Source organism: Mycteria americana, chromosome 14, assembly GCF_035582795.1.
Source record: "Mycteria americana isolate JAX WOST 10 ecotype Jacksonville Zoo and Gardens chromosome 14, USCA_MyAme_1.0, whole genome shotgun sequence".
NCBI classification, from domain to species: Eukaryota; Metazoa; Chordata; class Aves; order Ciconiiformes; family Ciconiidae; genus Mycteria; species Mycteria americana.
Genome location: NC_134378.1, coordinates 9615414 through 9641243, shown reverse-complemented (window position 1 = coordinate 9641243; position 25830 = coordinate 9615414). Strand labels below are relative to the sequence as shown.

The window sequence follows — 25830 nt, the reverse complement described above, 5'->3', positions numbered from 1 at the left end:
AACCCTTTATCGACACTAGGATTTCTACTCAATCAAAACCTTTCACATGATGTTGCAGAAATATCTGCATTGAAGTTTTATTTCATAAGCTCTTAATCTTACTGAAAGTTCAAGTGACATTTAATGCTGCCATCCTCTGTCAGCAGTAAAATTTCTGTAGCGAGAACTTGCCAATTAATATTTGACCTTTTGACACCTATTTTCAAGACAGAAACCTGAATATTCATGCAGTGTTTTTCTAGGAAAATTCTACCATTCTTGCCACCAAGAAATTAGTAAGTTTCAAATATCCACTAATACAGTTACAGTAAACAGTTTGCCATTTTGTAATACATATCTTTCATACACTGCTATGGTATTAAAGCAAGTTTATTTCAATTTTTATCAGAACCAAAAGATTTCAGGAATATGTTGTGTGTACTGTCTCCATTTCTGTTAATAAGCTGATACTTGGATAAACGGGTTGGTATAACTAAGAGTATTTCATTCCTTTCATAACTAATTTGCCTCTCTGTCATACCAGCTCATTCATAATAATCCATCACAATAACCTGCATTGCAGGGGCAGAGACATTGACTAGGTTTGTCTTCTGTTGCTTTATATTTTAATTCAACTTTATCTTTCATCATCAGTCCCACTAATAAATATGAAAAGGTTGAGTTCATTTATTTCTGCATCAGAAAACCATTGGTCTCCATGGTTACTCAAAGCCATGTAGCTTTACTTTCACCATAAGCTTTTTTTCTTCCCCCTTTACAGCATTTGCATTTGGTCCTCCATCTTGACTTTTTCCACAGGTATTTTTAAAACAAGAGTATTTATTTCTAATTTCTCCGTATTGTACTGTATGCAAAGCCAATCATCTGAAAAGTATGTAACCTTCTCTTCCTAATGTTCCTTATTCAGAGAACTGGGTGCTTTTTGTTTCCCTAGACCTATTTTGCAGTCAAAAAAAAAAAAAAAACCTACAGGTGCAGAGATGAACAATGCTACTCCTGGTCCTGGCTAAATGGCATCTGCATTACAAAATTGCACATCCAAAGGTCCATAACAGGAAGTTTATTTATACCATTCAAGTTATATTACACAACAGCTTTTAAAACCCTATTCCTAGTTTGAAATAGAGGACTGGAAGCTTCAGCCATGTGCAGTTTATTGAATTTTAAAATTTTGACATTGACTTCATGTTCTCTTGTAAAATCTGAACGTTTGTGCATTTGTGAAACTGGCAGCATTAGCACATTACTTGATAGTTTTAACGTGCTATACTAGAGCACTCTTCAATATTCTGATCATTTTAAGTATAAAAATGTGAAGGTAACAAAGTGAGTTTTTGTACATTTTCTTCAATGATTTAGGAAGCTTATCAAGTAAGTGCAAACTACTGTGACCAAATCTTAGAATAAAGTGTTCCAGCCTCCATATACCTACAATATGATCAGAAACTTTCAGCTTCCCTTAGAGATGCTAGCCAAAGATCTGAAACGTAACAGTTGCTTCTTCCTAATGTCATAAAGTATGAACTGTAAGAATAAACTCAGGCAGCCTTTCCTAAAAATCTTTGGGTAGTCAAAAATTAATTATTTTGATACTTAGTACCTACATAGTTCATAGGAAAAAAGTCTTCAGTTCAGTAGAGTTTTGGCAGGTCATAGGAACGTGCTCCTGATAGAGGATGTCTCTGAAACAAGAACAGGGCAAAAATTAATCTTATTGTTAAAGAACAGGAAATAATACTTTAAGGAGTTGACAGTGTAAAAGAGACATGGGGTGGGGAGAGGAATCAGGCTCTCAGAACTGAAGTTACTTTCCAATACAAGATAATTGGCTCTGTAAACAAGGCTGAAAATGTGAAGTTGTTTACTTTCACACCTGATTCTACAGACTTTGCAATCATCTTAGCTGGATTAATATTGAACAGATAAAAATAGAGTAGAACACAGGGGAAATTAGTTTTAAAGCACAGAAAAATGCAAATGAATTGCTAACACTGGAAAATACTGACTAGAGAAGAAATATAGAAAGGGATTTGGTTTTGCTTCTAGGGTTTTTAAGAATTCAAATAATTGATTAATCCTCAATTGAGGAGATAAAAATAATATTTCTGTAGTGCAACAATTCAAACCTCTAGCTAAAATCAGTCTCAATGGAAAATGAAGAGCCTATCCCTCCCATAAAGCTGTCTTCAGGCTCTAAACTTAACATATTTCCAGAGAATAGTTTGCTATTTAGATGTAATCCTCACATTTATTTGTATTTAATTCTCATTCATGTGTTTCAAGCTGTGCATCTGGTTACAAACATCTCTTGATAGTATCTACTGCTAATTCTTTGGAACAGGTACTGGCTCTCCATATACATCTAGGCATAATTTAAGAAGTAAATATTCATGTATACTATGATCTAGGTACTGGCTACCGAAGCTGCGTTGCTGCGCTGCCATTGTCAGAACAGGCAGGATGAATGGGGGTTCTGCTGACAAACTCTTGATTTGCACACCTCAGAGATCAACACCATGTTCTCGGAGAAGGGTGCTTGCTACCTATTAGGATACACTAACTTTGCTATGGGGGAGAAACATACTTTTAGTGATAATCATCAACAGATGCACGTGGCTTTGAAGTTTTTATGTGCAGACCTAAACAAAAGGAGATAGGCTCCTTTTAATGAGCAGAATACTAGAATTTTTAATGTAAAATGTAAGTTTTTTTCATCTAAGATTGAAAATCAACAGTCACAACCACTAAGACAAGATGAAGAATCTGAATTGATCGTGTAAGAACTACCAGTGACGAGGATCACCTCTGCAAAATAGAAAGGAGAAAAAACCCTAACCAAAGAAGCTGTAAAAATAGCTAGCTGTAACAATTCACAGCAGAATACTAACATTTTCTGTATTTTCCATAAACTAAAAGTAGAGAGAAAGAAAAGTTAAAAATCACTCTAATTTTCAAAGTAAAATAATCTGTCCTTCATTTCTAGGGCAATACTGCCAGTGGTCATACCAGGAGAAAACAAGGCAGGAACAGTGTTATGAATGACAGTAATTAAACTTAACAGGCTGAGTGACAATCTGTTTGCAGAAAGCCCTGATCAGAGCAATCAAACTTAACTAAGGACATGAGCTTCTCCAACTAACTTCAAAAGGAGACTCACAATTTCCCATAGCTCATGAAACCACTGTCCCACTCTGATTTGTAACCAGTTATTTTAGAACTGCTTATTCTTAGCACTTACTATCCAGAATTCCTCCAAATGGATGATGCCATGATGCAATGAGAATTTACTTTTTTTTTTTTTTTTTTGAGATCCTTGCAATAGTAATCTGATGCTTTGACGAATAATACCTTATTACTTATATAGTACTACAGGTATTATGATTCATAGGTATACCTAGTCCCTTCTGACCTGCAGGTACTATATGTTTTCTATACGCAGGTAATTATTTTGGGTGACTTTCTGTAACTGTGCCATAAATACTTACAAAAGTGACTCCTCCTGTTTTACATCTACCCACACCAAACTTTCATCAAGGAACACTCTTGTTACTAGCTTATGTTAAAAGAACTACTTCAATCTTCATTATCTTAAGTATAGCTGCTGAACCAATAGTAAATGAGAGGCAAAGATACCAATCCATATGACTTGACAGTATTTTACGAGGAAGAGGTCTGAGAAAAGCTTTCTTTCACAATGGCACAAATGCCACACAGGGTTAAAAGACAAGGGCATGAGGAATCTCTGTGCTGTGCACATCACACAGACAGAAGATGAAATAATTCCTTTGTGGTCAGGCTGCTGTGAAACTGAAAGGAAAAGTGATATTGTTGCCTGCTAAGGGGCGGGTGGGGGGGGAGAAGAGGGAGAAAGTGTCTTTAAATTCCAAAGCCTATTGAAGTCATCAAAAGAGAAAGGTTTAAATAGTAGCAAATAGTTTCTTACCTCTAGCTGATCACTTGATTCATGTCTGTCACAATTTAATAAAGGCCAGATTACGCCCTCTAGAAAGTAGGTGCTCTCATTAGGATGGCATCCATAACATAACATACAACCACAACATACGACTACAGCAGTAGCTTGCTGAAGGCCAAGTGCCCATAAAACTAAACTGTGTTTATGTTTAATCCAGGCTATAAAGGCCGTGGGCAAGATTCTGTCATTTCACTGGCATCTGTAAGCACCTATGGCACCTATTCAGTGCAAATACATAAATCCTTATTTCTCCTCTTAACGTGTCTCTTAGGTCAGGCAAGCTTACATTGTACCTGAAAAACACAAGCTGAAAACAGATCTCTGCTGAGATGCCCTATACCCCTGTATTCTTTGTCCCAAACTTGGAACTATTTACTAACTTAAAGATCCAACAATGAGTGAGTAAACTGAGGAAATAAAGATTAAAGGAATTATAGAGGAATTCAGCATTTGGAAGGAAGTATAACAGGTTTAGATTAAGCTAGATCCAATAGTAGAAATGAAAGGATTAAAACATTTGAGAGAGCTTTGGAAAAAAAAGTACACACAACAATTCTGCACTTGCAGGCAAATAAAAGAAATGGCATGTAGAATCATGCCTGAAAGATTAAAACTTCTGATGGCAGCTTTAGAGACTTCAGTCAGCTGCATTTTAACAGGCAGCCAAGTTATCCAGGGAGACAAGTTGTGTGACATAGTATCCAAGGCACTAAAAGCGCCCCTTGAAAAATACCGTTTGAAGCCCCTAAAAGCCAGGTCCCCAGCTGGTAAAGCTAAATACACGAGAGCAGTAACAAAATGACCCATTTAAGAGCATAGTGGTTACTCTGACAACTGCAACCCAGCATCAGAACAGCAAAGCTGGGTCAAAAGGTCATCACTTACAGGTTGTATCACATCCAGAAAACAGCTTAATTCACAGACAGTTAGATTCTACCTTCTATTGAAGAAAAATAAATGCTGGGCTGAATGTGTCTGCTTACTCAGTTTCATTTTCATAGCTAGGCTAAAGTCAGCCTGCACAACGTTACATTTAAGGCAAGTGCTCTAAGAATTGCTGATGTGGACACAAAAAATTGTTTCCGTTCTATCCAAGTATCTACAAGGTAGTCCAGAAATCCACTCTGGGACTGCTTTTATAATGCAGATGTAGGGCATTTACCCCTCAGCGACCATGAGCCCAGCCCAGCTAGACAATTCATCCATCCGCCCCTGGCTATTCTCTTTCCCAACAGCCTCCCAAATGGATCAGGAGCAGGTAGCACTTCACCTGCTTACATGTATAATAAATACACTCTGGGAAGCAGCTAGGCAAGCACAGTAGGTATGGCCTCTCTGTGGTGCAGGGGCACTGGTACAGCCACCAGGTATCCCAGCAGAAGAGTTTGGCATCATTATAAGGATTTCTGACCCTATTCCGAACAGTATGTTTATCCAGGCTATTTGCAGTGTGCCTTGACCATTACAGCTAAAACATTGAGCTATTTTCACAGACAGAGAAAATAGTAGATTACCTGAGAAAAGGAGGAGGGATATTATTTCACATAGAAAAAAGAAGTTAACCTACCATATGCTGCATCTCTGGCAACTTAGCTGGTAACTTGAACCTTCCTTCTTAATCTGACAGCAATCATTCCAGATCCACCAAAAAAGAAAAAAAAAGCCTCCTTTAAGGCTACCAAATTTAAAGGCTTGGTAGTTCAACTTAGATGTATTTACAGTAACTGTACTGGGGTAGTTATCTCTCTGAACTGAGCTTCTGATCAATTCTGCTGCTTCAAAGCAGAGAAAGGAGCAATAATAAAATGTTTCGTCCACACTACTGGACTGGTGCTGACTTTGCCTTAAGTACTATTCGTGTTTCCAGAGCTCCTGAATCCATTTCTTTTACATCTGCTGCCTATCACCTGAAGCAGCACTAATATACCTTTCCCTTGACACCAATAAACATATTTGCTCCTGTTAGTTTACAGTAAAAGACGGCGAAGCTTTCTGGAGTGGATCAGCACTGCTGTAGATAGCCAAAGAAAACGAAGCAGCTCAAGGAGCCCTTCTCTACAGAAACCTGCAACAGCAATTTGAACTCTGCTATGAAAGATAAAAGGGGATTCTTGGCTATCTGGCAATAATTATTTTTCAGATTGGGTCATTCTCACAGGTATTAAAATCAATACCTTGACTGTAGAAATAAAAACAGGGCAAAAACTGAAACCTGTTTCTTCAGCAGTTCCAAAACCGAGCAAACATCCTCACTTTTTTCCAGCAAAGTTTCAAAAATGGCCATTTGGATTCCTCTTAATTTTTAATATAATTTATATAACAATGGTAAAATAATTTTCATTTCTACTAAAATAGATTTAAAGTTCAACATGAAAACCATACTTCTTAAAAACCTATCAACTTTGACTTTTCCAAACAGCCTTCCTTAGATTGCTGCCAGCCCATCCAGCACAGTGCTAGCAGACTCTTGTGAGACACTTTTCCTGAAAGTGTGAATTACAGAACCAAAATGTTCTTCACACATCAGCTCTGATGCCAAGCACAACAAATCCTCACCTACATGTTCTCTGTTAAACACTTACTATGTACCAAGAAAGTAATTTAATAAGGATGTTTTTAAAAGAGAACAAGGGGTCTGATGTCCGTTACTGCCATATCAGAGAGACCTCTTTTGCTTAGGCTGGCTTCCATGGTAATTCTTATCTCCCATTTGTGGGGCTACCAATCCCGCTGTGCCAGGACAAATGAAACTCAGCTCTTCTATAGCATGTGCTGAGTAAACATGCCACTGAAGATATAACATAGCATGTCATCTACACATATGGGAAGAAACAAGCAGTGTAAAACCAGTGCTAAGGCTTATCCTTAGCTAACTAATATAACTTCCCAGAAGCTTCTTAAAGTTTCTCAAAGTTTTTTAACCAGGATCAAGAAATCACCTTTTAATTAGCAACTTTGAAATAGACTGAAGATTAATCCTAACAATAGCCTTACAAACTAGGCAAACACTACTGCACCTTGGGAAACCAAGGCAGAAAGGTTGCGTGATGTGTCTCAACATACAGCAAGTCATGGCAGAGCCCAGATTTAAATCAGGACTGACAGGGGAATTCTAGCAGAGCCTGCAGCCCTGGTTTAAAACTTCACCGCCTACAGCTGTCCTCCCCATTCCTCCCCCAGAGGTTATTTTTCTCTCAATCAGCAGAATGAAGTGTGTCACCACATCAGAGCCATCCTAGTTCAGTCTGGCACACTACCTTAAATCACTGATGAAGGTAGGTTTGTACTAAGGTGCCAAAACTATTAATTGCAAAAGCCAGAGCATGGGTGTAAGTTCTCCTCTTCAGGACAGTAGTAGCTTCTGCCCTAAGGCAAGCATAGTCATGTCAAACCACTCCAATTTTCAGAACACAAGCTTCAGAGACCAATTTTTGCTTATCTCCCATGGTATATATATTTCATCCAGCATGACTTGCAAGAGCTGGATTCCATTCTCGACGTCATATGCACAGCATCTTTACTATCTCAGCAAGGTAAAGAAATCTATCATTCTTTAAGCCCAGAATGTGACTGGATGAGGAGCATGAGCTGCAGAATTTTCTTCCTGAGAAAATACAAAAGTCTTTTCTGATTCTGGTACCTGCGCCTGCTATGAGCTGGAGTCAACCGAGTTGGACATCTGATCTCACCCACAGCACTCACAAAAATTTCCAGTTACAACCCCTGAGAACTCACTCTTTACAGAATTCTGTTTGAAGACCACCTTACCTTCTCCTTTTCCTTCAAGTCTGTGGGATAACTGTGAAAGCTTTCCAGATGATTATTGACTCCTGCATCAATTTTCTTATCTCTGACTGACCAACAGACAGGGGGGCGGTGGGGGGTGTGTCTTCCTGTGGTAGTCTGTTACTACTCTCCTAATTAGAGGAGAAACTTTGAGGCATACTGTTTCCAAACATAAGGCAATCATATCACTTTCTAGTATTACTTATGGTCTCAAAAGCACAGTAAATAGTTCACAAACTGACTGGCAGGTTTAATTCTTAAACAGCTTATGAAGTAAATAATACACAACAGAAATAGGAAATTTACCAATTAGAATTAAGTGCATTCCCTCACCTGTTTGCTTTGTAACTCAGAAGGCACACGCCTTATCATTCTTAGCATGATCATATTATCATCTCAATCATAAATCACAAGCTTTTTCTTCCTGTTGTTCTAAACATTCTGTATAAGCACTTAAGAGCAAGGCCAATTCCATGCAATCTCCAGAAAGCATCATACATATCCTTTCAGCTGAAATTAGTCATTAACGACAACCTTTCACTTATGACTTATGACTAGAATCTCTTCAAGGGAAGGATAAATCAAGCTTCTCTTTGTGAAGTACAGTACCATGAAAACATGTAAAAACAGTCAAACAGCTATTTTTGTACCATAAATAGTAATGAGATACATAAAGTCAAGAGAATTTAGAAAAAAGCACAGGAGAATAAAACACGTCCCCTTTTTTTTCCCCCCTCAATCTCTTCAGCAAAGATCTATTCAACAGCTGCAATAATGATCACTGCACAAATCAATAATCTTGCTGAAGCCACGGGAAAGTACAGTTTATTAGCTGTTCAGTAAGGAGACAGAAACACAAGGATGCAGCAGCTCTTCTCCTGCCAAAAGAGTGTGGGATGCAGAAGAGATGCAACAGCTTTGAAGAATCTCACTGCAAAATGTGTTCTCTCTAAGTGTATAGTCTAAGATTTTGTGCTTAGGCATGTTATCCACCAGGCTTTCTTCTCTTCAGTGATGGATCTAGTTTCTCACTAATATAATCATTTTCCTGATATACTGTTGCCAGAAGGAGCATGTCCTTTAAAAAGGAAAGTCTGGATTTGTTTTGTTGTTGCCATTTGTGATTGGTCTGACAGTCTGTGTCTATGAGGCTTCCTAAGGCAGACTGCCCTGGCATCAGCACTCTCAGTCTCTCAATTTATTTCTGAACAAGAAGCAGTAATATATTTGGGGCTGCTCCTCATGTGTTAATCTTCAGGAAAGCCAAAAGGGAGTAGAAGTGAAAGAAAAAATGAGACAAACTAAGATAAATAATAACAATAATCTTAGCATTTCTACCTGCAGGAGCACAAAGGGCAGAAAAACTGGCCATTTGACCTTCACAATATCCTTCTAACACAAGTATTCTCATTTTACTAGTAAGATAACTCTATGCGTTCTTTGCTGTGGTTTTTACTACCAGGTCTGCTCCTAGAATTCCCAGGTCTCTGCCTAGTGGCACAACCTAAGGAAGTGCGTAAGACTGGGGCAGATCCAAATATGGACTATTACAGCAAACTGGTAAAAAAATCCAAACAAACAAACAAACAAGAAACAGAAAAGAAACCAGCAAAACCCGTGGGACCAGACGGATGCATTTGAGGATGCTAAAGTGGCTGGTTCACATCATTGTGAGGCTGCTGTCAGTCATCTTAAAGATCAGGGCAATCAAGAGGAGGTTCTTGATGACTGGAAAAGAGCCAAATGTCATGCTTATCTTCAAGAATGCCAAGGAGGAAGATATGGGGATCTACAGGATGTTCAGCCTAACCTCAGCCCCAAAGAAAATATGGAGCAAATCCTTTTGGAATCCATTTCCAGCACTTCAAAGAAAAGAAGGTGACTGAAAAGTCAGCATAGATCTAATAAGGACAAACAATGGTTAGCCAACCTAATTAACAGCTGGCTAGAAAGCAGCTTTGCAGAAAAAGTACTAGTGGTCCTCAGAGACAAGAAGCTGAACCTGAATCAGCAGAGTGCTCTGGCAGTGATCAAAGCTAACAGCATACTGGTATCAGTACAAGCACAGCCAAGAGACTGAGGGATGTGATCACTTCCCTCTATTTTGGCATGAGACTGAATCTGGAGTACTGTGTCTGGTTTTGGCTCCCCAGTTCATGAAGGATTTACTGGACTGACATACTTGGAGCAAGTCCACCAGAGGACAATGAAGGTGCTCAGGAGCTGGAGCACATACATTATGATGAGAGGCTGAGACACACGGCTTCTTCAGCCTGAAGAGAAGTGAAATTTAGTTGATGTCTTCAACTATCTGATGAGTGAAGACAGAGCTACTTATAGAGAAAACAGAGCTGGACCCTACTCAGAACTGTATAGCAAAAAAACTACAGGCAATGGATATGAGTTGTGGAAAGAGAAATACCAATCAGACGTAAGGAAAAAAAAATCTACACGATGACATGTTCAAAGACTGCAACAGGTGCCCAGAGTGGCTGTAAAATCTCCCTTCTTTGAGATGTTCAAAACTTGACTGGACAAGACCCTGGGCAGCCTAATCTAACTTCGATTGACCCTGCTTTCAATAGGGAGTGATGACCTGATGACCTCAAAGTTCTAACTTCTATTATTCAGTGACTCTAACTGAGGCACAGAGGCAATAAATTACTTGAACTCTACCTGTGGTCTTAATCATGTTAACCCTAAGCTTTAAACACAGCATTTCTGGGCTATTTATTCCATTCCCTAACTGCTGGGGAATCCCCACATGGTATGGTATTAGGGTTAGGTAGGTTTTCTGCCTTCTTGCACGAGTTAAATTATAAATTAAAAAAATGCAGTGCTGCACTCACATTATCCAGTGGCACTCCAAGCAAAATGTGCAAAGTCCAAGTCTGCTGCTATGTCTGTTACTCATATCCAACACTCAGAATGAATTTATTCATTACTCACTCATGTATCATTTGCTGACAGTCTCAGTCCATTTCTCAGGGGACAGAGTTATATCCACAAACCTTCAAAGCAGGTGTTAGATAGCTTTTTCCACAAAGGCACTGAAGTGAATGGCTAGGGAGTCTGAACTAGGCATCTTATTCTGGCTTTCAGTCTTTCTAAAACAACGAGTTAAGGCATAAACAGCAGACTCCAAGGCTGTCAGTCCTAGACTTTTATAAGCACTTTTTTCTTTTTCTTTATTAATGCAGTGTCTGAGTCAAGCACATACAATACCAGAATAGTAATAGCCTCAAATTCTAGGGCCCTTTGCAAATCAATTCATACCAACACATTTTCTCATCTAAGACATTTAAACATTTGGAGCCTCTTGCACATGAGGTCCCCAAGGAACAAGTCAAACTGCTTTCACTTTCTGGAATAATACCACAGACAAAAGTAAACAAATATAATACCATCCATCTGAAGCATGAGGCAGCATTATATTCACAGGAAGGAGTCTGTAATTATAATGGGAATCAGATAAGGCTAATAAAAATTAGATTGACCAAATAGACATGACAAAGCACAAGGAGTTCATACTCCTTTCCTTAACTTTGTAAATGATTCACTCTAAGTCAATAGTAGTAGCCAAGTCGAGAAAAGAGCCTGCTTCCCAAGCTGGCTCGCTGTTTCAATATTATCGTAACACAAAATAACCTTCCAACTCCTCGACTGAGACTATGAACAAGCAAGCAATCAGGCAGTATGGATATAGGACACAACTGAGCTCAAGCTCATACTTAGAAAGGCATTTGGATGTAGTCTGAGTGACTCTAAACAAGAGCCTTTATGGTTTCTGTACTTTGGTTCTATTATCTGTAAAATGGGGGCAATGAAACAGTATGAAACTTCATACATAAACTCACCAATTTTACTACACTAGGTCCAGCAGTGCTGAAGGAATGGATGAGGCTGTCAGAACACCCCACTGCAATTTATAACTGCTGTCTCCCCTTCACCTGTTGTGCACCTCACTAAAGAACTTAGCTTCATCTTCTTGGAAACTTCTTAAGCACACTGGAAGGCTGCTGTTATGTCCCCGTAAGTTTTCTCTTCTTCAGGCTGAAGAAACTCAGCTGTCTCAGCCTCTCTTCATTGATCATGTCGTCCAGCCCAAGCATCTTGATGACCCTCCCCTGAGCTCAATCAAGTTTATCAACATCTTTCTTGTACTGCGGCCCCCAAAACTAGATGTGGTGTTCCAGATAAAGTCTAAGGAATGCCCAGTTAAAAAGAATAATCACTTCCCTCAATCTACTGGTCATATTTCTGTTGATACTGCCCAATCATCTGTTGGCCTTCATTGATGGAACACTGCTAACTCATGCTTAGCCTATCATTTAAAAAGATCCCTGGGTCTTTTTCAGTACAGCTGCTCTCCACCCAGTCGATCCCCAGCTTGTACCATAGCAGGGTGTTAGTCCATCCCAGCTGCAGGATTTAGTGCTTGTCCTTGCTGAATTTAGTAAGATTCACATAAGCACATCCCTCTGGCCAGTTGATGTCCTCAGAAAGGCAGCCCTGTTCTGGAGCACACCCCTTAGTTCACTGCGGTCCACAAACTTGAGAGGGGTGCATTCTGTCTCCAGGCATTGATAAAGATATTAGGTAAATGTCTGACAAACTACACCTGTAACTGGCCTCCAGATAGAGTACAAACCATTAACAACTACTTTTCAAGTCTAATGATCTGATCAGTTTTTTCACTCATGTAGCAGTCCACCCATCTAGATCATAACACTCCAGTTTGGATACAAGGATGCTGTGGGTGTCTCTATCAAAAGACTCCCTAAAGACAAGGTACAGGATATCAACTGCTCTCCCCTTATCCACAGTCACATCATAGTCGTATAATTCCTGATGACTTCACAGTTAGAACAAACTCAACTTTCCTAATAGAGGAATGGTGCTAGAAAAAGTATTCTTAAAGTATTAAAAAAGACAGGTCCTAGTCCTACTATATTTCCATGTAAGGCAATGGGAATGGAAAGCACACAGCACCTTGGACAATCCAGCAGATACTAGAAATGTGGCAAAACTGGAAGCATTAGATTTAGCCTGGCAAAATATACAATATTCTAATACTCATTGGGAAGGCATTCAGACAAACAGAGAGACTGACCCACCCACAAGTCATAGGAGATGGAAAATTACACTCAGTTTCCAAGAGTAATACAGCAGGAAACAAAGATCAATGAGGTTTGGCTTATATGTCAACCTCTAGTCAGCGGCTGTGATGCTGTTCTACAGTAGTACAAGAAGAAATCTGTCCACAAATACAAGAATAGCCAGCGTGCCTACCCTGTCAAATCAAAGCTTAGTAACTTGTCTCCAGCTGAGACAAACAGCTGATGCTTAGAGTATAAAAACAGGGCAAGTATGCAGTGTTCCTGCCTTGAATACTCTCCTAAACTATAGGAATTTGCAGCATAGGGGTTCCTAGAAATAGAAAGGTAACTTTGCTAAATTACTTTGTCTGACTGAATTTAACATACACAAATCTTCTTTCATTTACAACTGCAACAGTAAGTTCCAAACTTCATTGATATATTGTGTGAAAAAAACTCCTTAGTTCATTTTGAGTCTATTTCTTGATAGTAATTTCTACTTACTGTCTCATGCAATTTTAGATTTCAAAGAACTCCAGTGCATTCTTCTTCAGTGGGGAAAAGAGAGGACTAAAATCATAGTCTGCTTAGCTGTTTCCCAAAGGGATGTGACTCCAAACTCCTGTTCTAGATGCCTTTTCTAATTCTGCTGCAACAGGACCAGAACTTCAGTCAGTATTAAAGATGAAGCCACAGATTTACAGAGTGGCACAAGAAGGTTTTATTTTCTTTCTTTGCACTTTTGCTAATAATTCCTAACATTCAGTTTTCTTTCTTGCCTGCTACTGACCCGTGTGCTGAAAGTTTTCATGAGGCCATCTGTGATTACTTCATGATCTCTTTCTTTAGTGAAAAATGCTAGTTCAGAGACCAATACCATACAGGTAAGGCTCACTTGCATCACCTTATATTTATTGACATTTCCTTTTGGCTACAAGTTTTTTCACTCAGTCTCTCAATGTTGCAAGGTCTGTCTACAGCTCTGCAGTTGGCATTCACTTCTGTGATCTCAAAATAACTATGTCAACAAGCTTTCTCATCTCATTGTATGCCTCATTTTCTAAATCATTTGTGAACACTGAACAGCAGGCTAGAGATACAGCTAGCATCTGAAAGACTTCTTTCTAAGTCTTTTGCTCAGGAGCAGATAAAATGTTTGGAATCCCAACAGGATGAAGGAGTCAGCACTGCACTTGTATGCTTTGCAGGCCTGTCGTGGAACATATGTGAATAGCAACTTTTAGCAACCTGACATGAGCACAGCCACAGTGCTTAAGTGGGAGGAGAAACAGCCCAAAATAAAAGTAATAATAGTCCCACCACTGATACAAGCCTCCACTTCTTTTTTTATAAAAAGAAATACAATTTTGTCTTTGTAACAACTGATAGCAAAAATTGTTGTTATGGTCTGGAAATTACTGAATAGTTTGGTTTTACAATCCCATATGGTCCTGCTACAGGGGGCACTCTGGAAATGAAATAGTTAACCAGGAATGGTGGCAGGGTTGCATGGATTAACCAGATTTTCTGGAAGATACTATCAGCAAATGGTTCTCCTTCAATACCTGAAGTTCTGTCAACTAACAGAGGATAAAACAGCGTGCATGCGACTACACAGAGGCGAGGTAAAGCGCCTTGCACACCAGGCCGCGGGTGCTGCACAAGGGCTGGAGAATGGGTGGGGGGAGCCCAGACCAGCCAAACCGAACCCAGCCAAGCTTGGCCAGGATGAGCTGAGCTGCCGGGGTGACTCCAGCTGAGCAGAGCCGAGCCCAGCTGCTGGGGTGACTCTGGCTGGCACACACACATTTTCTGCAGACTGTGTTGCATTTTTGTGTTCTTGGCAAACCAGAGCAGCTTGGGAAATATTTGCAGGTCTGGCTATTTAAGCAGGAGCAGCCTAGCAGGGAGCATGCAACAATCGCCCAAGATTGGCTTGCAGAATTACTGCTGCTGGAGGAAGAAAATCGTTTTCATAATAACTGTTTTGCAGCATACCAGCTACGCTTTCTATAGCATTTCGTCACCCAGCTGAATTACAACAAACAAGGGCAAACATGCTATTTTCATACCTTTTTTTTTTCCCCAAACCATATTGACACATGGACTCTGCGACAAAATGAATGCTACTGAAGCCCAAAAATATCTGCACTGAATATAAATATATTATGAAATAGCTTTTAAACTCTGCCCTAAAGCACTTTCTGATTGGCTGCCAATGATGTCAGACATCCATAAAGGGGGTTAACAATTTCTGTGTATGAACTCCATGCAGCAGGAGCACAAGACCACTCCAGGACAGGCAAGGGGTTAACCATACCATCTCTCAGGTAGTTAAAATCCTACGACCTCAGGCCTCCGCGCCAAGAAAGCTGCACCGCTGCCTGTCCTCGCAGACTGATCTTAACCATACTTAACTAAGCACTGTTTACTTGGGAGAGAAGCCTTCCTAAAGGATACAGTAAATCACTGTCAGTTTTTAGGTATTAAAGATACACTCATGCATATTCGGAGCAATTAGTTTGGTCTTATCTGGCAGTTATGATCTTACATTTCAAGTCAAAGGTGAACTAAGTACAGTACCCTTTCCAAACAGGAACTTGACCTTTCAGTCCTGTTTGAATAAACTGTTATTAAAGTGAGTAACATATTTTACAAAGCCCTAACAAAACTAAAATCTACAATTTTAGAAAACTCAAAAACTAATGCCAGAAATATCAGCTAAGCCTTTAAAACATACTATTTTGGCACCAATTGTTCAAATAGTAAAATAAGTTAACTCTTTCTGTGCACTCATGCTTACATGTTGCCTGACAAGAAATACTGGTTTGCAGGTTTAGGTAGTTTTGACAAACAGAGCATTCTATGCAGAGAGAAATTTGCTGTGTAAAATAGTAAGTGTGTATGATGCTCAATTACCAGCAACCAATATTTGTTTCTTACTATGACTACAATTCTTGGAGCTGGCTTAGTTTCAAATGTTATCAGGTAGATAGCATGTGGTGTTGTAGTAAGGAGTCTTACGCATGAACTGAAAATATACTGAATTTGATCACCCTATTCTAGGCAGTTTTGCTGCCAAATGTGGGCTAATTTATATATAGCAGCCTATTTAATAGTTTGCACTCATACTTCCAAAGCAAGCATGGAAGCAGACCACATAGAAATATGAAAATGTTTCCTGATTTGCTACATAAAACTTTATTTGTTTTTCAAATCCTTGTCTAAGGTTTGGGAACATGCAATAGAATGAAACTGCAAACTACACGGTTCAAATATGGAGCTGCTATAAGGTATGGTATCACTGCAGTGCTCAAAGCAGTATCACAATATAAGAGAAAAGGCTGTGTATTGCTATCTACTATTGTTCCTTCTGCCTCTCTTTTCAGTTTCATATAAATGGTAAAAATGCTAAAATCAAAGGAGAAAAAAAACCACAGGCTCAGTGTCTAGAAACCTCATGCTTTCCTCGATTACTCCTAAAGGATCCCTTTACCACTGAACCTCAGCACATACCATCAAATATTTCAAGTGGAACAAATTCATTAACTTGTAAACACTACTTAACTAACTGAAAGCCAGTGACAGAAACCTAGAGCACTCTTAAATCAACTTCAAGCAGGCACTGCATTTCATGTGTTAATACTTGCCATCTGCTCATGTTGCATTTTTTTACCACAAGAAAAAAATGTGACTGCTGAGTAAAGACACTTCAAAAAAAGAAATAGGAGAAACCTGGCCTCACTTAGCCATAAACTATGGTTTGGGTTTTTTTGGTTTTTGGGGAGTTGTTTGTAGTGTGGTTTTTTTTTTTTTTTTTTACATGTGCACACACACTCACTCTCTGTCTCTCTACTAAAACCAGAAGAAGCTATGTAAAATAGTCTTTTTAGCTATTGCTGCTTTATAATAGCTATGCTAGGAAATTTTCAAGAAAAAAGAAAGTGCCTGTGCATGTTTGGTACTCCAGACAGTAAGAAATTTGCCTCAGGGAGAAACACTTTGTAAAAAAAGTGGGGGAAGGGTAATATGCTGGTAGACAGAGTGCGTAAGGGAACCAACGCATGAGTGTGTGCGCGTGTGCGCATTTGTGTTGGAGGCTCTGGAAAGAAATGCTAGTTGCTACGGCTCCTAGAGGCTCCAGCACAGCAAAGCACCTTTCCTGCAACACAACCATTACATCATGCACAAAACTGCCTGCCGGCCACAGAAAATGGCCCAGCCAGGAAGAGATGGATACCAGCAGATGGAATGTTTCTCCGCTTTGTGGAACACGCAAATTTTAAACTAATTCTTTTCAAAAATTAGCTTTAAAAAAAAAAAAAGAGTCCTAACTTCTTACTCCCTTGAAAACTAAAGGAGATCAACATTTTGCCCCAAAAGTTGGGCCTATGACTTGGAGGATGCCAAGACATGATGGTATAAGCTTTGTTTTAGTTTTGGCCAAAATGGTATTTCATTTGACATTCAGTGTGCTTCTAGTAATAATCCTAAAGAGCACTCAAGCATTTCAGTAATGCCAGTGAAAAGGAATTTGCTATGGCACCAGGTCACAGAATAAGTATTTCTGAAGTTATGTATCATGAAGTTCTGCTTAGCTGTTGCCTAGAAAAAAAAGAAAAAAAATCGCCAGATCTGCATTCGTGCCTTTTAACAAGCGTCATGTTTTAAATGGGTGCTTGTAAAGAAAGCATCTGATGACCGCTTTGGTGCGTGACATTTTGCATTAGTGTGCCAGATACACTGAGCAGCAGGTCCTGATCTAGATGGGCAAATTCAAGAGCAAGTTTCTTTACAGAAGCTGTCAGGGAGAGAAGGACATGTGGTGATGGTACGTGAGGTGGAAACCTATCCACTGGAAGCTGGACAAAACCTTTTCACAAAAGTCACTGCACCGTAACTGTGCACAAACACTGGCTCAAATATATGCCCCAGTTGTAATGATAAAGTCAGTGCATGAAACTTGAAATTGTGACTTCTGGCTAAAGATATCTCTCATCCATTTCCTATTACTAGTCCACAGAACTATTTAACCTTCATAAAATTACAGCATAGTGTAATTTCTGTGGATGTCACCGTTCTTTGGATGTATTCCCAACGTTACCTACCATGATTTGATTTTGGTAAAACTTCATTAGCTGCTGGGGTCCTATTCCCGATGACTGGAAAGAGTGGAAAAAAAAAAATACTGTGGTTGTAACCAAAGTAAACCAATGTCAGCCTATGTCGCACACAACTGAAAAAAGGACACTAGCAGGATATATTCATGCCACAAATATTTGAACACAAGGCATTCTTTATAGTTAAAAACACCTCATCTGGTCCCACATCCTTCATACTTAGAACTCATGCCTTTTTACTTCCACCCCAGATCTTTCCTCACCACAAAGGAGCCCAGGTGTTTCTTGAATTCACTTAGCATTTCCAACACTTCACTCATTCTCACATTAATGAAACCCATATGCTTAAGTATTACTCTCCTCAGTATTACTGCCCTTTTCCTGAGATTTGAATTAATTTTGTGAGTAGCTTTCCTTGTACTAAAAAAAGTTGCACAGATTTTATTAACATCTTTCATAATTTTGAAGACTACTGTAAAATTGCTTATTTACTTGAGACAGTTTTGATGCTAGGAAACAAAGATGTGCGTGTCTCCTGTTATAACATTCAAGTTCCTATTTTCAAAAGTATATTGGACCGAGATTACCCCTTTTACAGCTACCCATTTAAGAGCTACTTCAAGAATTAATGTGGCAGACTGCATACATTAAACTGAAAGCTCAAAGAGAGAACAGCTTGCACTGAGACAGCTGCGGTGATTTTCAACCCCAGTTGGCTGCTCTGCCTCTTCTCTAGTGTCCTTCCGCACTGCAGAAGCAACCACTGAACTGCCCCAGTTAATAGCCCAGCATATGAAAGAAAATGAAACTTTGGTTTCACTTCACTTCAACATACCAACAAAAGATCCAGCCACTGTTATCTTCATCACAATAGCTTGGCACCCATTTCACCTATTTGACTTCTAGTTATTCCTGTTTCTCATTATTGCCCTGTAATACAGGTATTTATTCTAAACGCATTTAACAATTACAGATGCTCCTAGATGACAGTCAACTCTTTAAAAAAGGTCCCAAACAAAATCCACGTGGAGGAAGTATGAACAACCACCAAGACAAGAGCAGTCATCAGGAAAATGAGTCAGAGAAGGCCAGGAGAATCTGCCAGGAGACTTCCGTATGTAACAGTCTCACACAGAAAAGGCAGAGGCACTGAAAATAGGTTGATAAAATACTTTTAAAAGGTGGTGGGTGTCCCAAGTAGGAACATCTATGTAGCAGCACAAGGAGATGGAAGAAACAGTAGAGGAAGGGGGGAGATACTTGGACATCTATGTGAAGCTGGGGGAGGGCAGACAGGAAGGCAGTAATAAACTCCATAAGCAGACAATGCCACAGGGCTAGAAAAAGACTCCGGCTTTACTTGGAGCATGGAAGTAGAATCCACATTTGTCAGAGTATGCCTGTGTAAAAATTGTAACACCTTCTAACTGACCTTGCTTACCTAGGGCATTTTGGAGGAGAACAGGCAATTTAGTAACAGCAACGTGGCCCTTAGCAGCACCCTGGTCATTTGTTAAAAGGGAGAGAAGAAAAAATTTCACCAGTGTCTGACTCTTCACTTTTCACCTCGTACAGAAATTATCTCAAGTACTTTAGTGAAGGCTAAGATTCAGACTGATTTCACAAACAACACTATTTCGTGGATCACTTTGCATAGGAGATGATAGCTATACACATACCTATGGTTAACTTTATTTGAAAGTATTTATACAGGACCAAGATCTTTATTTCCCAGCCTTCATATTTCATCCATCTTAATCTATAAATGTACTTCCAGAAAAAGTCAACCTGATTTACAATTAGAGTGATTTGTATGAGAGTTGAGTATCACTTCAGGATACTGTGAAAATCCACAAGCTATGACAAGTTCCATACTATAAAAGCCCTATCAGAATAAAAATTGCTTTCCAAAATTCCCTCATGCCAATTTCACCCAAATTTTAACATAGAAATTACTCTGTGTGGAATATCTGGAGTGAGGATTTTTCTATTTAAACCTTTTACTAGCTCATAGTATCTTCTTGGGTCTTGTACCAGTTTAGCCAGTTATGAAATGAATTCTTTGTTCACCTGTTCTTTTTTAATCCTTTAAAATAGGACTTCAGGTGGAAAGCTGAAGTATTACGATAGTTCAGCAAACAAGTTTCAGGCAGAGAGAGTCTCAGGGTTCTGTGGACACTTCAATGTAGTGCCAGGCCATACTGTAGATTTATGGTACAACTGTAATAAAGTAATTTTATTTCTGTATGCCTCCAATTCCCATCAGCAAGATGGTGCATGTGTTTCCCTTTGCCCATTTGTCTGGTGTGTTTACCCAGAAAGCAGTTTGCGCCTGGAACTACTGTCAGTCACGTGCTTCAAGATTTAGCACCCCAATCTCAATTAAGCCATCTAGGCCCCACTATAAATTATACATTTTTTTTAAGTAAAATGTTTGTAAACAGAAAATCATTTTAAAGGCCAACTTTTTTTGTGCAGAATTAAAAATAGGAACAAAATAAACACAGAAATTTTTTGCTTTTGTCACACTGAGACCACAGTTTCTACAGACATTCCTCTGATGAGACACCATTACAGAAGTATATATTACGTGGTTACAGAAATAAGTGGAAGAGCATACCATGCTGTGGAGACAAGAATCCACAGAAATACGGTAAAACAAAGTTCCCAACAAGCTCACCACAACTATGGCTGGCAAGAACATAATTTCTCAATGTATTACAATCCATTTGAAATGTTTAACCCTAACATTATCTAATCTGCAGTATGTTTCTGCATCTCAGCTACAATTTAAAATGTAGCTGGTAGAGCATAAACTGAGAAAAATAATATAACCAAAGAAACCCTGAAACAGGGAAAAAAGTAATCCTTTTTTAGTAAGAGAATTCTAGTATTTTGGAAAATGTGGTTAATTTCTCTCAAAACCAGATGTATAAACAGCACATCTGTAACAAAGAAACTGGGATGTTGTGAGAAAAATCCAGGCAAGTAATTCTGCTAAGAAAGGGACCCAACAGCACCTTTCACAACATGCTGCCCTGCTGGCATTCATGCTAGAGGCACAGCAGCCAAGTTTTAGCTTTTATTATTTTATTGCTTTTGGTTTTTTAAGAATTGATGGCAGCACTGATTTATGAATAGGAACCCTGAACCACTGAGATTGTGAACCATAAGTATTTTACACACTTTGTTTTGTAACAATGAGCACACACAATCCTGTTTAATAATGGATATAATGGAACAGAGCCCCATATGGAAGACAGAAATGCAAGTACGAACAGAAAATCTGATACAACTGAAGACATCCTGTATTGCCCCAGAAGACAGGCTAGTGCAGAGCTGCAATGTATAACACGCAAATGCTTAAATCAATAGGGCGAGCAGTAGCCACTGCTTGCTGCATTCCTTACAGGAGCAGCCAAAGGAACATAAGAAAAGGGGAGGGTGAAGAGACGTTTACCGCTTATTTCACTGGCGCCAGCTAAAATCTTCTCTGTAACTAATTCACTTTAACTCTGCACAGGGCAATGTTATGTAAAACGTTTCTGAAGGAAGATTTTTTCTTGCCTTTCAAGAGCAAGCATCAAAGCCTAGTAAACCATGTACTGCAGAATATATTTAAAGCTGAACAATACTAACCAATAGAGTCACTGAAACCAAACTCTGGAGGAGGAGCTCTTTACATGCAGAGGCTGGGTTTCTATTTTCTGGCACAGATTATACCAGCTTACAGAAAGGCAGTATTTTACAAATCTTTACATGTGTAGCCAGAACCTTTTGTCAGTGAGATGCAATTATAGCTTAAAAACAACTTCTATGATAGAAAAGAGATGAGAGCACTAATGAAGGTGGCTTTCTGTCAAATCAAGTTTTTCCTAACTGTTTTTCTTCATTCATTTGATCTCAGTACTGGAATTTTGCAGCACGAATTGGCTTGGTCTCTTTCAAAACATAAAGGGCCTAATCCCTTCCCATTAGAGAACAGGAAGTCAGAAGCCAATCTTAGCACTGATTAAAAAAAAGAATCTGGATTGTTATTTTAACTTCTTTGTTGCACATAAGCTACAGAATTTTTTTTCCACTACCATTTCAGCATGATGGCTTGATTAAAAAGCTGATGTCTCCCCTAAGTGGCAACTGTTTAGTGCAAGAGACCCTTTGCACCAACTGCTCTCTACAGAGCAGCAATTACACTACAGTTTCTCCCTATCACTACGTATGCAACTCAGAACATGTGCTGCAGAAATCCTTATTTATGTGCCACTGTGCTGTCCTGCTTCGGACAGTCTAACAATTACGTTTCTAGTGTAAAGACTTTTTACACCTGCTTTAGGTCCATTCAAACAAAAATTGGTTCAAGTGGGAACAGGCAGTATTTTGTATTTTGACTTCTGTTCATGGAGTCTTGAAAACTGCATACTCTTACTGTCAACAGTGTTGTATGTGTGCCTGCTGGATCCCACCAGCCCAAACTCCCACTTCTCCCCCAGCCTTCCCTAACGTTCTCAATACACAGGTGTGTGCATGTGTGTATTTCTACTCCTGTGTGCAGTGCTCAAGCCCCAAGCACTCTCATCTGCTCCTCCAAACCAGTGGCACTGCTTGACATCCAAGCACAGTGTTGCAGCCTCTCTCAAGCTCTTCCACTATATGCCAGACTCAGCAAACTGGCAAGAAACTTTCGTTTAACTTGGAGAATTGTGCAGGCTCCCTCAAAGAAGCAGGTGAGTATGAGGGCTTTAGCCGTGGGTAGCTGAAATCTTGACTTCTGGGCCTACTGCATCCCCTTACTTGAATCTTCCCATTTTCAAGTGTTATCTTTCTCAACACAGAACCAGTGTGACCACTCTGGGACTCCCAAACCAGTTAATGAATCAGTCCAAATCAGAATGGAACTGGATGAACTTCAAGCATAGCTGCAGGTAAAATAAGCTGAAGATGCCCCCAAAGTTCTTAACATTAAATATTTAAGTACATGTCAGGTTTTTTTTATTTTCCTCAATGTTAAAAAAATGGCTGGCAATATGCAGCACTTGAAAATTAATGAGTTTTAAATATGAACATAGTACACCCCCAGTTTTGAAATACTCTGCTCTATTTTCTCTCTTCTCATCTTTCCCATCTGGTATGTTTTAGTAATAATTTAACAAATATTTTTCTTCAAGGCTGTCAGAAAAATCTCAGCATTTTGGAAACACTAAACATTATCTTGTTAGATAAATTAGGACACAAAGAAGTAGCATGACATATATGTGATCACACATTGTCAGTGGCAAAGACAGTAACAGAAATCCCAACATGTGCTTCTTCGGAGTCTTCGAGAAAAGAAATTGGTAATACATAGCAAATAGTGAACCTGAAACAGATATCAAGTTACATTTGAAGGATGATCTGCAAAAGTTAAAAAAATGCCAAGTCTCAATATAGTCTCAAAGATTTCTTATTGCAATGATTTATTTTTGTTAAGATTTATTTTTGAAAATTCAAACCCAGCTAGCTGTCTTCTACATTAAGCAAAACCTTAACTCCACATAGCTCCTTAGTCCTTCTGAGCTTTCTTCTCTCAGAGAATGAATCTACTATCAATCTATGGAGAATGAATCTACTATCAATCTATGGAGACTGCAGCCAGAAGTCTATGTCCACTTCCACACTTTACACTGGTAACCACTGAAAGGAATGGTTAAGTACAGGTCTCTCCTAGATGCTTCAGTCAGTATAACTCATCAATAACTTTTGCTCATTACTGAGCTCAGATGAACTAATAAAGTAACACACAGAATGCTTCATATCCCATTATCAATTTTGCCGTTCGATTTGTCAGAATCTACCCCACGTGTCAGGAAAAAACATCAGCCAGCCAGCTTAGCCTTAGCCAAGACAAGACAGCAAACCCCACCCCAGATGAGCAGCTGCTGTTCTAGAGATTACAATATTAGTAGAAAGAAAAAGACAATAAAAGCCTCAAAAAAAAAAAATCTAACAAACGTGCACCTTTTTCTTCATACCATCAGCATGAGATTTTTTGGAGGTTATGATTTTATAAGCCTTTACCTGCAACTATACAAGGGTTAAAAATTACTCTAAAAATAAATATTTGTCAAGATGCTCTGCCAATGACATTGAAAGAAAATTTCTGGCTTTAAGAAAATGCCAGATATCACAAGATGCATGACAAATCAGCAATTTGGTTTTCTTCCATTGGAAAAGATACTAGTGGTTTTTTTAAACTCCACATGCTGAAGTTTTCTAAAACAGATTTCCTGTCCTTTCTCTAAGATTGCTGAACCCCGTTCAGCCAGGGCACAGATAATACCTTTGGATAAAAGATTTGAAATCACAGTTTCTCCCATAAAAAGTTCAAGCTTTACAGAAGAAAAGCTTTTCTTCCACAGAGCCACAAACTTCACAAGAGAAAGTTATTTCCTCTGTTCTGTTCCCTCAGGAGGTGTTATATTCCTATAACCTGTCAGACTTACCCAGTCATATTTGTAATTTATATTTAGCATAAGGTTGTTTCTTTTCAGACTACCTCTGGATATTCCTAACACAAAAAGTGAATTCTGATTACTCACTTTTCTCCCACAGATTAGACACCTTTCCCAGTGTAACTGTGCACTGGAAGTCTATTCAAAACAACTTTCTGAATACCCAAAAAACACAGCCAAAAATAAAAAAGACAAACATTACAGGATTTTGCTGCACTTTGAAATATAATTGCAAAACAATGAGAGTGAGATTTTCCTTACATTTAAAACAGCATGCATGTTTAATTAGAAGAGGAAAAAACTTAGCTGAAATACATATACACGGACACACTCTACTCAGTGAGAGGGGAACTTTCAAACTTTTTTACCCAGTCTGATCAAGGCTATGGAGAGAAGATACACGAGTTGGATACTATAATTTCAGAACAAGTTAAACTCACCTACAAAAATGGTCAGGACAGTCCTAATTTTCAAATGGCAAAAGATGCCAAAGGGGCATCTCTGCAATGATATCCTACATAACAGGGGAAAAGGGATGGACAACTAGAAAGAAACAGATTTGGAGAGAGTACAGAAACTTGGATAGTTGCAGGGATCTTATTAGGTTTCAGGCAACAGTCAAACCAAAAGGAAAGTTGCTGTAGAAATTCAAATTCCACTTATGTCCTTAAACAATTCAATCCTTTCCTGCACACTTCTACTAGAAGTGAATAATCCCTTACCAGCACAGAACATTGTCATTCAGAGCCAGAATTTACAGTGAGAACCACAGTGTAAAAGTTATTAACAAGCAGCTGTACTACATCATTCAAAGGTCCATGCAGTCAAATAATCCCCCTTAAGTGGTGTCCCGTTGAAGGGATTGCCTAGGGAAAGGTTTAAGGGGTAAATATACAAACTTACTTTCTAGTCTTCAAGAATTTGTGGCTGAAGGACGGATATTTTTTTTAATAACCATTGCTGGATTTTTTTCTCCATGAATTTGTCTAATTGCTTTGAGGATATATAACATCCTGTGGACATAAGTTCTATGGCATATTAATACATCATACCTCCCTTTTTGCATTGTGAACCTGCCTGCTGATAGATAATTTCATTGGATTACCCTAGTTCTTGAATTATGGGAGGGAGTGAATAATCATTCTCTATTCACCTACTCCACATACAGAATGACTTCATGAATTTCTATCCTGTCCTGTCCTCCCTCAGGCTGAGTCTTTGTCTGTTTAGAAATTCCTGCAAGAGAACTTTTCCTTATCTGTGCTCATCTTTGTTACCTCTTTCACCATGCTTTCTAGATGTACTATTTTTGGGGGAAAGGATGGGAGGGAGGGATAAGATCAGTACAGTAGGAAGCTACACCA

General features: G+C 39.0%; 1 protein-coding gene across 3 annotated transcripts in view; it reads right to left on the bottom strand.

Annotated features, from left to right (window-relative positions):
- Positions 1-1045: 1045 nt before the first annotated feature.
- The window catches only part of PARD6B (par-6 family cell polarity regulator beta), a 69514-nt gene continuing 44729 nt past the window's right edge, over positions 1046-25830 (bottom strand). For 2 of the 3 annotated variants that reach the window (XM_075516868.1, XM_075516869.1), the window contains exon 8: positions 1046-1682. The gene's annotated coding sequence lies outside the window, so the exon portion shown is untranslated. Of the gene's footprint in view, positions 1683-13362; positions 13508-25830 lie in introns of all 3 variants that reach the window. The other variant, XM_075516870.1, reaches the window with a different exon arrangement.